Genomic DNA, 12,275 nt, shown 5'->3' with positions numbered 1-12,275 from the left:
CTAGAGATACTATTAATTCTACTTCCTCCATGAAAAAAGTACTGTGTTCCCCCAGTACTGAAAAAAATGTATTGTACTCCCCCACCACTGCCAAAACCCAAAAAGTATTGTGCTCCATTTTACTCCAAAGGTATCACAGGGGTGAGGGGTGAAAGGGATTAAAATGTACATATGTGGCACAGTATCCAAGTCAGGTTTACAAGTAAGCAGACTCTGTAAGCAGTCTCAGAGATGTCCTTGGGAGTCTGAAAGATGTTTATGGTACAACTTGAAATTTAGATCTCTTTACTGAACTGGTTGTTAAAGTATGATCTCTCTGTCTACAAAGCCAAAGTATTTTCATAATACTAATACAGTCAGATACCACAAAATAGTGTGCCAGTCAACAGTAGACTGCACATACTCCAGTTTTGTGGAGCTGAATAAAATTCCTATTGCATAGTGATATAGTCATCAAATGTCAAAGTGCATTTGATGGCTGTATCTAATGGGAATTAGATTAGAAAAATTATTCCCTTAGATGAGCAAAAAATATTTTTCCATAATACTTAGACCAAAATCACTCACATCATTCATGTGTTTGTAGTGATGCTGGTATAAACAAACCCACTGCATTGTCAGTCTTATGAATGTACAGCTCATAAAATTATATATATCACAATATTGATAATGATAATAAACTGCTATGTCACTGATACATATACTTACTGTACTATGCTTCTTATCATTTTAGAGTACACTCCCTCTACTGATAAAAAAATTTGCTATAAAACAGCAGGCTATGTTATACCTGGCAGAAGCCTTGCTGAGAGATTAATCTACAGTGACTAGGCTTGTGAAAGTTCACTTACAATGTTTACACAGTGACAAAATTGCCTAGTAATGCATTTCTCGAGTGATGCATGACTAGATACTGTTTGTTTTCTCATTCTCCTTCTCTTATAAGCACACAGTGGCTACCTGAGATGTGATACTGAATAGACAGAATCTAAAAGGAGATAAGAGAATCTACTTGTCTTCTAGTAAGCAAGAGTTTAAGGAAATTTGCAGAACTTTAAAATAATGTCATTCCCTATAAATATGTGGTTTTTGTTGCTTTTGAAAATAGTTTTTTTTAAATAAAGATATGCTACTACATTAGCATGATATTTTCAGGCTTAATTTCTCATTCACAAAGTAGAGAAAAACCATCTAAACAGAAACTCTGGGGAGTTTCTCACTATTCTTAAGAGTATGACACAGTCCAAAGAGCTGCTGCTTTAGTAGGCCATAGCACCTAGAAGGAACTGTGAATTCAGAATTGATCCTGCAGTACTTTTTTCATTAGCAAAAATAGGCTGCTTATTTGGCAAAAAGTATTAACCAAATACTTCTATATAAATAGCATATAAAAAGTAATAGAAAATATAAATATTTAAGATATACCATACTTTTAATAAACTTGTCTTGACATTTCTTAACTTAAAAGGTGCTAAGAGCTTTAAAAAATTGTGTCTTTCTGGAATTCTGCAATATGTTAATAAATAAAATACAAAATTGAACTCTTATATCAACTTACTGAGCTCTTACTCTTTGCTGGCCTATTTCTAAGACTTTCCATTTGCTCTCTGCACTGAATCCTTGCAATGATGTTCTGAAGCCCAGAGAGCTTCAATTCACTTGTCCAGGGTTAGACTGCTGGTAAATGAGAGCCAGGATTTGGACCCAGGTAGTCTGTTTCCCAGCCCAACTACAAATCACTGAATTGGTGACTCAAGACTCATCCAGTCCACTCTCTAGGAATCTTTCTCTCTTACTTGCTAGAATAGAAGGCAATGTGAGTGCAAAGGGGGAGAGGAAGAATACAAATCAGAAAGGCTTTCAAGAGTGTGATGGGCCCATAATGCAAGGAGGTGGGGGCTGTCCATGGTTCTGCCTTCTGCTATCTTTACATTCTGGATTCCTTCAGGGCAGAGTTCTGCTTACTGCAGTTGTGTTAGCTATTCATTTGGAAAATAATACCCCATGTGTGAAGTGCTTCAGGGCTGGGAGATCAGATGGTAGTTCTAAGGACTTTTTCCCTGGGGAGGTATGTCACAAGAAATTCTCATAAAGGCAATATGTCCCTTGATGTTCATTATGCAAATCCTATCGCCTTACCCAGTCCTCCTTCATCATCTTATAAAGAAATGTGTACTAGTAGACATGCTGGTACAAGATGGATAATAAGTCACTTTCCCCAAACCCACAGCTGGACAGAGGGGTGAGAAGGGTCAGCTGGCCTGATGTTGTTATATCTAGATGTGGTGCCAGCCTTTAGTCCAGGGAGGAAGTAATTTGCTATTAGATAATTTAGATAGATAGATATAGATATATCATTATATATTATATAATAATATATAATTTGCAATTATATAATATATAAAATAATAATAGTAGTAGTTGTAGTAGTAATAGTCTCTCATGGAAGAGTTATGCTTGCTTCCAGCAGGCCTCTTACTTCCTTTTAGACAATAGCTCATTTGTAAACTTCCCTCTGCAATTCTGCCCAAACTGAAATCCTGCTTATCAGAGAAGTAAACAAAGAATTACAGGTGTTTTTGTCTAAACATCTTGACACACATACCCACTAGCCAAAACATTGTATCTAGCCAGGTGAACTCAGGAGTGAAGAATTTGGTACTCTGAAGCTCTTTCTACCATGTAAATTTTTAAAAATTCAAATCTTACAACTTATTGCAACATTATGTAAATGTAATATCAGAATAAAGTTATGACTTAACAGTGGCACACACAAAAAAAGAATTTCAGTTCAAGTAAGAGAAGATGCAAATGTCATCTATGACTCGATATAAGACCTGCTTTTTGAGGACATTCCTGGGATTTAGGCTCTTGCGTGACAAGGCTGGAATTGTTACTTGAAACCCATGTAATCTAACAGGTACACAGCAGTATGAAAACATTATTGCAAAAGTGAAAGGACTTTGCCCTACCAAAAAAAAAAAAACAAAAACAAAATAAAACAGAATCATTCATCAAGCAATTTCCTGAATTCTTTTCACATTGAGATGTCAACATGGAAGTTAAAATTATAAAAATATATGTTTATGCTTAAAATACCTAAGATAAGATCCTGCCTATCACAATAGGAGTTTAACATATACTTGATAATAATATGAAGATTAATTTAGCAATTTCATGTTCCTCCTGGCTGGAAATAATAGTTGGAATAATGTCTTTGTTAGGCTTTCTTCCTAATTTTTTCATAAATACTGATGACATGACTTCCAATTTTAAATGTGAAAATCCATAATCAATCTTTATGTTACGAATCCTAATCTCCCCCAAACAAAAATACCCAGTGAAATTATTCTGTATACAGTTCAACCCCAATTTAACAATTTTCCAAAGTAATAAAGAGTTATGTTTTCTCAGAGGAAAAGTATCATGAAAATAACTATCACATTTAAATAATATTTAAATAGCATTAAAATAATAATTTTCATTTTAGAAGGAGATAAAAGGGGAAGAAAGAAGAGGGGCCTGATTTCACTTCAAAATCATACCATCGCCCCCTTAACAGATAAAGAAAATGAAGGGATATTTGCTCAAAGTCTCAAACCTGATAAACAGGGAAGTTAGAATTCAGTCCCAGGTCTGTCTGACAAAAGACCACTATATGACTTGAATAAGATTCACTGATGAAGATGCCCAGAATTCAGATTCTCTTCATTGCAAATGACTTTGTGATTATTAAGTGTAGATTTACTTGATTAAAGTACCCCTCTAAGACCATCCTGGATGAATGTGACGGCTTCTGGAAAAGGGCTTTTCTGGCAGATTTTATGCACATCATAATTTTACTCTAGCTAGGCTCAAGGCAATACATTGGCTATCCTATCATTTGTGGCTAATTTTGAGGCAAACTATAGTCTCTCACTTTCCTTCCCTTTCTTCTCCCTCCTTCTCTTCTTTCAGAAGTGTCTTTATACAAAATATCAGTATCATCTCAAATTTACCTTCTTTGTTTGGTAATGATTCAAGCACATCCATTTCTGAGCCAATATTTGAATGCAAGAGCAAAGTTGCTATTTAATGAAACTTCTAACAGTATCCTAATGTTATACATGACATTTTAGAAACTAGAAATGGAAGGAGGACTTTATTACTTAAGTAAACTTCCTAATGACTTTACAGAGCCCAGTTATGGTTCATTTTCAAAACTAGGAGGATTGTCATTTACTTTCTATATTCATTTTCTATCTTTGAAAATTCCGAGGACAATCCAAGTAGCAGTCACAAATCTCTAAGGTCTTTGAAAGAAGAGAAGGGGAGTAAGGCATAATGGTTGAAGGGCAAAGGTTCTGTCAAGTAAATAAGGTCCCTTCAAAAAATACCTAATGCAATGAGGTGTGACATTTCTTATCTGGAAAAAGAAACAATCATAGCCTTATATTATGCCTATGAAGTTGGAATTCCAGCTCTACCATTAGTATTCATGAGATTTGGACATGTTTCTTAATTTACTTGAGCTTCAGCTTCCTCATCTGCAAACTCAGGCATAAAAAAGGCACTGATTTCACATGGTTCAATGAGACATCCATGTAAAGGACTTAGCTAAGGACTTCTAAGTGCTAGGCACATAGAAGGGATTCAAGCATCATTTACAGTTAGCAGTGCTCTTAGCATTTTCTTTTGGGACAGAATGTATGCTTCTAGAAGTCTATTTATAAAAGCATGTTTCTTTTTGGAAAAGAGCCCATTAATTTTTTTCCAATAGTTACAAAAGGGAAAAAGAAAACTTTCAATCAGAAAATACTTTAAGACTAGCAGTGGTTATAGATCACTTCCAACAGTTAGACATTAATTCAATGCCATTCTTATAGTTTAGAATATTGATTCTATATATAAATTACTTCAATGATATAGACCAGGAAGGTAATCTGAGGAAAAGGATAACAGAGAGAAACTTTGGTATAAATTTGAAAGGAAATATGGAAGGAAAATGAACATGTCTACTGTAAGAAACTCACAATACAAATAAGTGAAATTCAGATTAGAGAAAGCATGGAAAAGATATGCAATCCTGCAGAAAAACTATCATAGCAAACCATCAGTAACACTCCAGTTCATTTAATATAGCTTATTATTTTTATTAAACTGTAGTTATATTCAAAGATATTAAGTGTGATTCTATTTTTATGTTAATAATATCACATTTCAAAGTATGTCAAAGTATCTCTTAGATCAACATTATTACATAGCATTAATAATCTATTCTGAGAAAATTTTATCTTAAAACCAAAATTTTATAATAATTTTCTATTTGGTTTCTATTTCCATATCACACCCAAATAAGAGTTTGATTTCTTTTTAAACCTAAACCAATCAAATGCACATAATGCAGCCTGTTGCCATTCTACTACCATATATCACTTATCATTTTTCAACCATTTTAACATATGCCCAGTATGGTCCTGTATTGTAGATAAATAAGATTGCTGACTGAAAGTTTAAGAAGTAAAATGATCAACTGAGCCCTTGCATATGTTTTTCATCCATTTTCTTGCTACTGTATTCATTGAACACCTCTTTTTTTTTTTTTTTTTTCATTTTTCTTTTATTATTCATATGTGCATACAAGGCTTGGTTCATTTCTCCCCCCTGCCCCCACCCCCTCCCTTACCACCCACTCCACCCCCTCCCGCTCCCCTCCTCAATACCCAGCAGAAACTATTTTGCCCTTATCTCTAATTTTGTTGTAGAGAGAGTATAAGCAATAATAGGAAGGAACAAGGGGTTTTGCTGGTTGAGATAAGGATAGCTATACAGGGCATTGACTCACATTGATTTCCTGTGTGTGGGTGTTACCTTCTAGGTTAATTCTTTTTGATCTAACCTTTTCTCTAATTCCTGGTCCCCTTTTCCTATTGGCCTCAGTTGCTTTAAGGTATCTGCTTTAGTTTCTCTGCGTTAAGGGCAACAAATGCTAGCTAGTTTTTTAGGTGTCTTACCTATCCTCACCCCTCCCTTGTGTGCTCTCGCTTTTATCATGTGCTCATAGTCCAATCCCCTTGTTGTGTTTGCCCTTGATCTAATGTCCACATATGAGGGAGAACATACGATTTTTGGTCTTTTGAGCCAGGCTAACCTCACTCAGAATGATGTTCTCCAATTCCATCCATTTACCAGCGAATGATAACATTTCGTTCTTCTTCATGGCTGCATAAAATTCCATTGTGTATAGATACCACATTTTCTTAATCCATTCGTCAGTGCTGGGACATCTTGGCTGTTTCCATAACTTGGCTATTGTGAATAGTGCCGCAATAAACATGGATGTGCAGGTGCCTCTGGAGTAACAGTCTTTTGGGTATATCCCCAAGAGTGGTATTGCTGGATCAAATGGTAGATCGATGTCCATCTTTTTAAGTAGCCTCCAAATTTTTTTCCAGAGTGGTTGTACTAGTCTACATTCCCACCAACAGTGTAAAAGGGTTCCTTTTTCCCCGCATCCTCGCCAACACCTGTTGTTGGTGGTGTTGCTGATGATGGCTATTCTAACAGGGGTGAGGTGGAATCTTAGTGTGGTTTTAATTTGCATTTCCTTTATTGCTAGAGATGGTGAGCATTTTTTCATGTGTTTTCTGGCCATTTGAATTTCTTCTTTTGAGAAAGTTCTGTTTAGTTCACATGCCCATTTCTTTATTGGTTCATTAGTTTTGGGAGAATTTAGTTTTTTAAGTTCCCTGTATATTCTGGTTATCAGTCCTTTGTCTGATGTATAATTGGCAAATATTTTCTCCCACTCTGTGGTTGTTCTCTTCAGTTTAGAGACCATTTCTTTTGATGAACAGAAGCTTTTTAGTTTTATGAGGTCCCATTTATCTATGCTATCTCTTAGTTGCTGTGCTGCTGGGGTTTCATTGAGAAAGTTCTTACCTATACCTACTAACTCCAGAGTATTTCCTACTCTTTCTTGTATCAACTTAAGAGTTTGGGGTCTGATATTAAGATCCTTGATCCATTTTGACATTGAACACCTCTTATAAGAATAAAACTTTAAGGAACATGAACTTGTGGCAAGACCAGACAGAATATTCTGGAACTATGCTTTGAAGTAAAATCATTCCCCTAATGTCAGGAGATTCAATACTATCATTCCACCATGAAAATAATCACAGATGAATGTTCTGCCCAGGACTAATTGTTTTTGAAGTTCTCCAAGTTCAAGCATTGAAAACAGGGCTTGACAAAACTCTTTACCTTATCAAACATTACAAAGAAAACAACTTGTAGGCAAGACTCAATCTTTTTTTTTTTTGGCTTATATCTAAAATCAAAGCTGTAACCATAAGCAAAACTAAAAAATATATAAGAATCATGCTACTAAGACAAATTAAATTTGAGAGTCTGACCCCTTGTCATTTTATAATTATCAAGGTGATAAAATAACTACTGGACAACAGTTGGCATTTAGTAATCAAATCAGAACAAATATTGCATGTGCTCTTTTCTTGTGATGGTTTTAAAATATGTATTAAAATTCTGTACCCAAAAGTACAGCTGTAAAAACAAACTTTCTAACTGATAAACCGCCCCCCCCCCAAAATAAATGTAATAGGTTTAAAACAACATTCACTTGCACCTGGGTAGATTCTGTGGGATATTTGGAAGTTGAAACATTAAAAACTGAAGTTTTTTCTCTGTGATCTGGGAGCTTCTATCCACCCAACAATATTAGACAGGCTGCTCTTTCTGCCTGGAAAAGCTTTCACTTTCCCTGCCTGGTTTACTCTAACTCATCCTTCAGGGCTGAGCTGAGGCAATGTTTCCTTGAGGATGTCTCTCTTGCCTTGCCAGATTCAAACCTTCTGTTTTGTATGAATACCTTTCCTTTGACAAGTACCTTGCAGCACTTATCACAGCTGTAACTTTACATTATTATGTGTGTTGTTCAATCAGTTCTCTCCCATTACACTGTAATCATGTGGAAGGCAAGGGGTCATTGATTTTTGTTCTCATCATTATAGTCCCAGCACCTAGGGCAGAGCCGGGTACACGTTTATGGAAGGATGAAAAAGAAGGGAAGAGGTGGGGCAGAAGTAACTATAGTTAGTGGGTTAACTACTTACCAGTATTACTACTAGGCAATAATGATGATTAGAACTCTACCCAAGGCCAAGCACAGTAGAGTGGGTATAACATTCACCAATCTTATTTGGTTCCCTTCTACTTTCTCTCCTCTTGCTACAGGGAACATGGATGGAGCAAGACAAACAGGACAAGCATGGAGATCTCAATTTAGTACATCTTAGCCTTCTAACTCCTGCACTTATTTCAAACCTGTTTTATTCATCCTTGATCTCAAACCTTGCTTTTTGGCAATATGGCTAGTATTCTTATTTAATTTTAATATGGGTTCTCTGGGGGCAAGGTCATAACCAAAGAGAGGTTGTTAAAGCACTGTGGCATCCTTTCAGAGCAGACATCTGCATGGAAAATAGCAAAGCCTCTGAGGTCCTCATCAGCACAACTAAGCAACAGGGGGAAACATCTGCTTGATCTGTGACCAGGAGAGGAATAAGGGCTGTGGAGTTTCGGGGTTCAAGATGCCAAGAGGAACCAGCCAGAAGGAGAACTCAGCAAACCCGGACTTCTTTCTAGATGACAGCCAGAACCATCTTGTCATAAACACTGCCCATATGGGCTTATTAAGACTCAAGTGTTACTTACGTGATCTTGACATAATCTGGGATGGCAAGAAAATAAAAGATGGCTAAGTAATGCAAATGTAGAGCATTTTAAAATTTTCATTAGTAAGGTTTGTTTTTAGAGAAAGCTTACAGAAAATTTCAGCAGAAAGTGTATCTCCCGTGTACTAGTGCCTTGTTCCCTTCCATAATTTCTACAGCATTTTTAAAAAAGATATAAATTTAACTGCCAGAAATGAATGTTCTAAAATCTATCCCTTTTGTTTTCATAAATTGACAAATTTTCTATTTTAGATAAGTATCGGCACTAAATATTTTAAATAACTTAATATTTAGTTTACTTTGAAAGCAGAAAATTTAGTAAATACTAATGAAGAGGAGAGAAAAAGAGAAAAGAAAGGAAAATTCAAATGTAATGCTTCTGATGAAAAGAAACTGCAAAAAGTGTGTTGGAGGACATTTTCCATTATTTTTTCCTGTACAGGGGTGGGCACCATTGTATGGGGGGCAGGCACAAGGAAAGGTGAGGGAGGATGAATATGTGGATGTATTTTGTATTCATGTATGAAAACAGAATGTTGAAATTGTTCTAAGAAAGAGGAAGGGGATGAGGAAGAAAGATGGAGGGAGTGAATCTAATTAAGAACATATGTAAATGTCACAACTCCCTGTACAACTATAATATGCTAATAAAAATAAAGATATATAAATTGTTTATAAAAATTGAGATGATATTGTACATACTATATTGGTTAAATAGATGATCATTATCTAATGGAATATTCTGGCCACCTTTGTACTTTATTAAGTATTCCTCAACACTCTTTTTAAAGATAGCATAACATTTCATTTTATAGATAACCATAATCTATCTAACCAGTCTCTCCTAGCTGTGGACATTCAATATTTATTTGTGAAACTACAAATATCTGTTTTCCCTGCTTCATTCTTTCATGCATCTTTAAAGAATGGTGTTTTGTAGGGTGGGAAAATGAACATGGGGAAACAGTAGATAATTTATTTTAATCTTTCTACAAGATCCTAGTGTTGGCAAGTGGGAGAGAACAGCTCTACCCATGACCCTTTTTAACTTTGGACGGATGTGCACGGTCTAAGAGCAGCAAAGTGATCAATAGGTTTTGGCAGCTCATTCTCTCTACCTTGAGGAGTAGTACAGTGTGTCATTGGAGTGGCTCATTTAGAACAGGAAGCCAGGGACACTGTGTGGTGTTCTCACAGGGTAAGCTCACAGATACTTCATAGAAGGCTTTGGCAGGACTCTCAGTAGGCATAGAGAAGCACAAAAAGTGGCTTTATTTTTAAGGCTCAAATTCAGCTGAAAGATTTGCAGGGAATTCAGTGAAGGGAATGTCTGGGCTTGGGTTAAAATAGATGGTTTATTCTTGCTTTCACAGTAAACAAAAACTTTACTGATTTGTCCAGCAGTCATCTGCTAATCTTACACCTTAGGATAAGTAACACACACACATTCTCATTTACATTGAGTCTTCCACTCTAAAGGGAAGGATATTCAATAGATTGGATTTCTGATTCACATTGAGTTACTATATTTCCATATCTTATTGCAATTCAGTGTAGCTACCGCAATTCAGTCCACCACAGGCAAAGCAAAGAAGCTCCATCAACAAAAGCAGCCATATATCATATTTCTCAAATGTTGTGCTTCAAAACCACAGCAGTCAGTCATGTGGTATACAATTTACCTTCTAAGTGCCTGTTTGTTTTATTTTAAGAGGATAAAGCATATGGTAGGGAAAAAAATACAACCTTTATTTATTGATTTTCTTATAACTTTTCTCCCAAATGGAAAAAGCTTGCTAGTAGGTTTTTCTCCTGGCAATAAAAATAATCATGGTACTAAAAAAATCTATAGAAAATGGAAAAGAAACTCAAAATATATATTAAAAAATCATGTTTTATCCCATCATCCAAAGATAGGTGCTATTAAAAGATTAGGTAGCTGGTGTATATTATTAGAGACAGCCTCCCCACCCCCCAACACTTAAATATTAAAAAACATATTTGATATACTTGCCTTCTTTTTCTACTTTAATGATATACACATAACTTTCTGTGTCAATCACTGTTAATATTTAACAGTTGCATAATTGGCTACTTCTAATGCTTTCAAATCTTGACGTTTTTATCTCAGTAGTGAAATTCCTGAGATCATTTAGGGCATCGTGTCTCAGCGTTGACATGTGAATTTTTTTGAAGGAGGGAAGCCTCCTAGTAGACATTAATTAAAATAAATAATCCAACTATTTATAGCTATAAATTTCTGCATAAGAAAAAAGACTGTACAATAAAAATAAATCCATTAAAATGTCTAAGACACAGTTCACTTTCTTAGCATTAATCTTATCAGTTGTTTACTTCTGAAACAAATTAGAATTTTTGACATTTGGTGTTGCTCAACATGTGCTACTTAAAATGTGAAAATAAAAAGATCAGATGATTTATACAAAGCAAAAGCATTAGAAGCAAAAATACAATTAAACTAGAGAAGATGACAGTACTTTATTAATTTAAAATTAAATTACTATGAAAAACAAAAGTTAATTATTTTCAAAAGGAATCCTGATTAGTATTTCAAATGATAAAAGAAGGGTGTAGATAAAATTTTAATTAAGAATCTTTTAAGCACAGATCATAAGCAGAATGCACGAAAATGAAGTAATTGGCTTATGTTGTGTAAACTTTTTGATTTAAGACATTATATCAAAATAATAAACAGTCATTATCAAATGATATCTATGCTGTCTACATGACAGCAGCAAATATGTGCTTACTGACTGGTTATTTCTTACACTTCTTCTCACAGCCCAAATACTTAGGCAGATATATATAATCTATAGGCTTATAAGTAAATGACTCCACTTTGGAGCAGTGGGTTCTTAAAAAATGTTTACATTTTCTCTTTAAACTTCTGATGAATGCTATACATACATAACTATGTATATACATACATAAAACACATATCCATATTATTGTAGACATACAAAATTCCCCCATTAGGCATGCTCCCTTCTTGCTTAGTTACGAACTCTTAGAATAAAGACTGCATTTCTTAGTTGCTCTTTTTAGTTAGATGAATCATGTGACTAAGTTTTGGCCAATGAGATATAAGCATAAGTGCCATGTTCTACTTCCAAGAAGGGTTCTCCTTGGTTTTCACTTTGAAATTACCACATATCAATTGTACAAAATAATGAGTTTCATTACGACATTGTCATGCATGAATATAATATACTTTGATCATATTCACCCTCCACATTGCCCTCTCTTGTCCCCTCTCTCCACCTTCCATTGGTCCCCCTTCTCTTCCCAAATAGTCTTCCTTCTGCTTTCATGTGTTTGTTTTTTAACATGCAGGTTTCATACATGAGGGAAAACATACAATACTTGACTTTTTGAGTCTGACTTATTTTGCTTAACATGATGATCTCCAGGAACACTCAGGAAATTTTTTTTTTGAGGAGGGGAGGTGTAGGTAACATGGCCTTCTACTCCCTTTTCTCCTTTACCTTTATTATTGGATTGCATGTAGCTATAGCAGCT

The 12,275-nt window shown here is 35.1% G+C and overlaps 1 protein-coding gene across 5 annotated transcripts in view; it reads right to left on the bottom strand.

Annotated features, from left to right (window-relative positions):
* Scfd2 (sec1 family domain containing 2) overlaps positions 1 to 12,275 on the bottom strand; it is a 413,685-nt gene that overhangs the window by 162,559 nt on the left and 238,851 nt on the right. The gene's annotated exons all lie outside the window — the stretch shown is intronic.

This window comes from Castor canadensis, chromosome 9 (genome assembly GCF_047511655.1).
Source record: "Castor canadensis chromosome 9, mCasCan1.hap1v2, whole genome shotgun sequence".
Taxonomy (NCBI): Eukaryota; Metazoa; Chordata; class Mammalia; order Rodentia; family Castoridae; genus Castor; species Castor canadensis.
The sequence above is the reverse complement of the archived record's forward strand: the minus strand, read 5'-3'. Positions and strand labels throughout refer to the sequence as shown.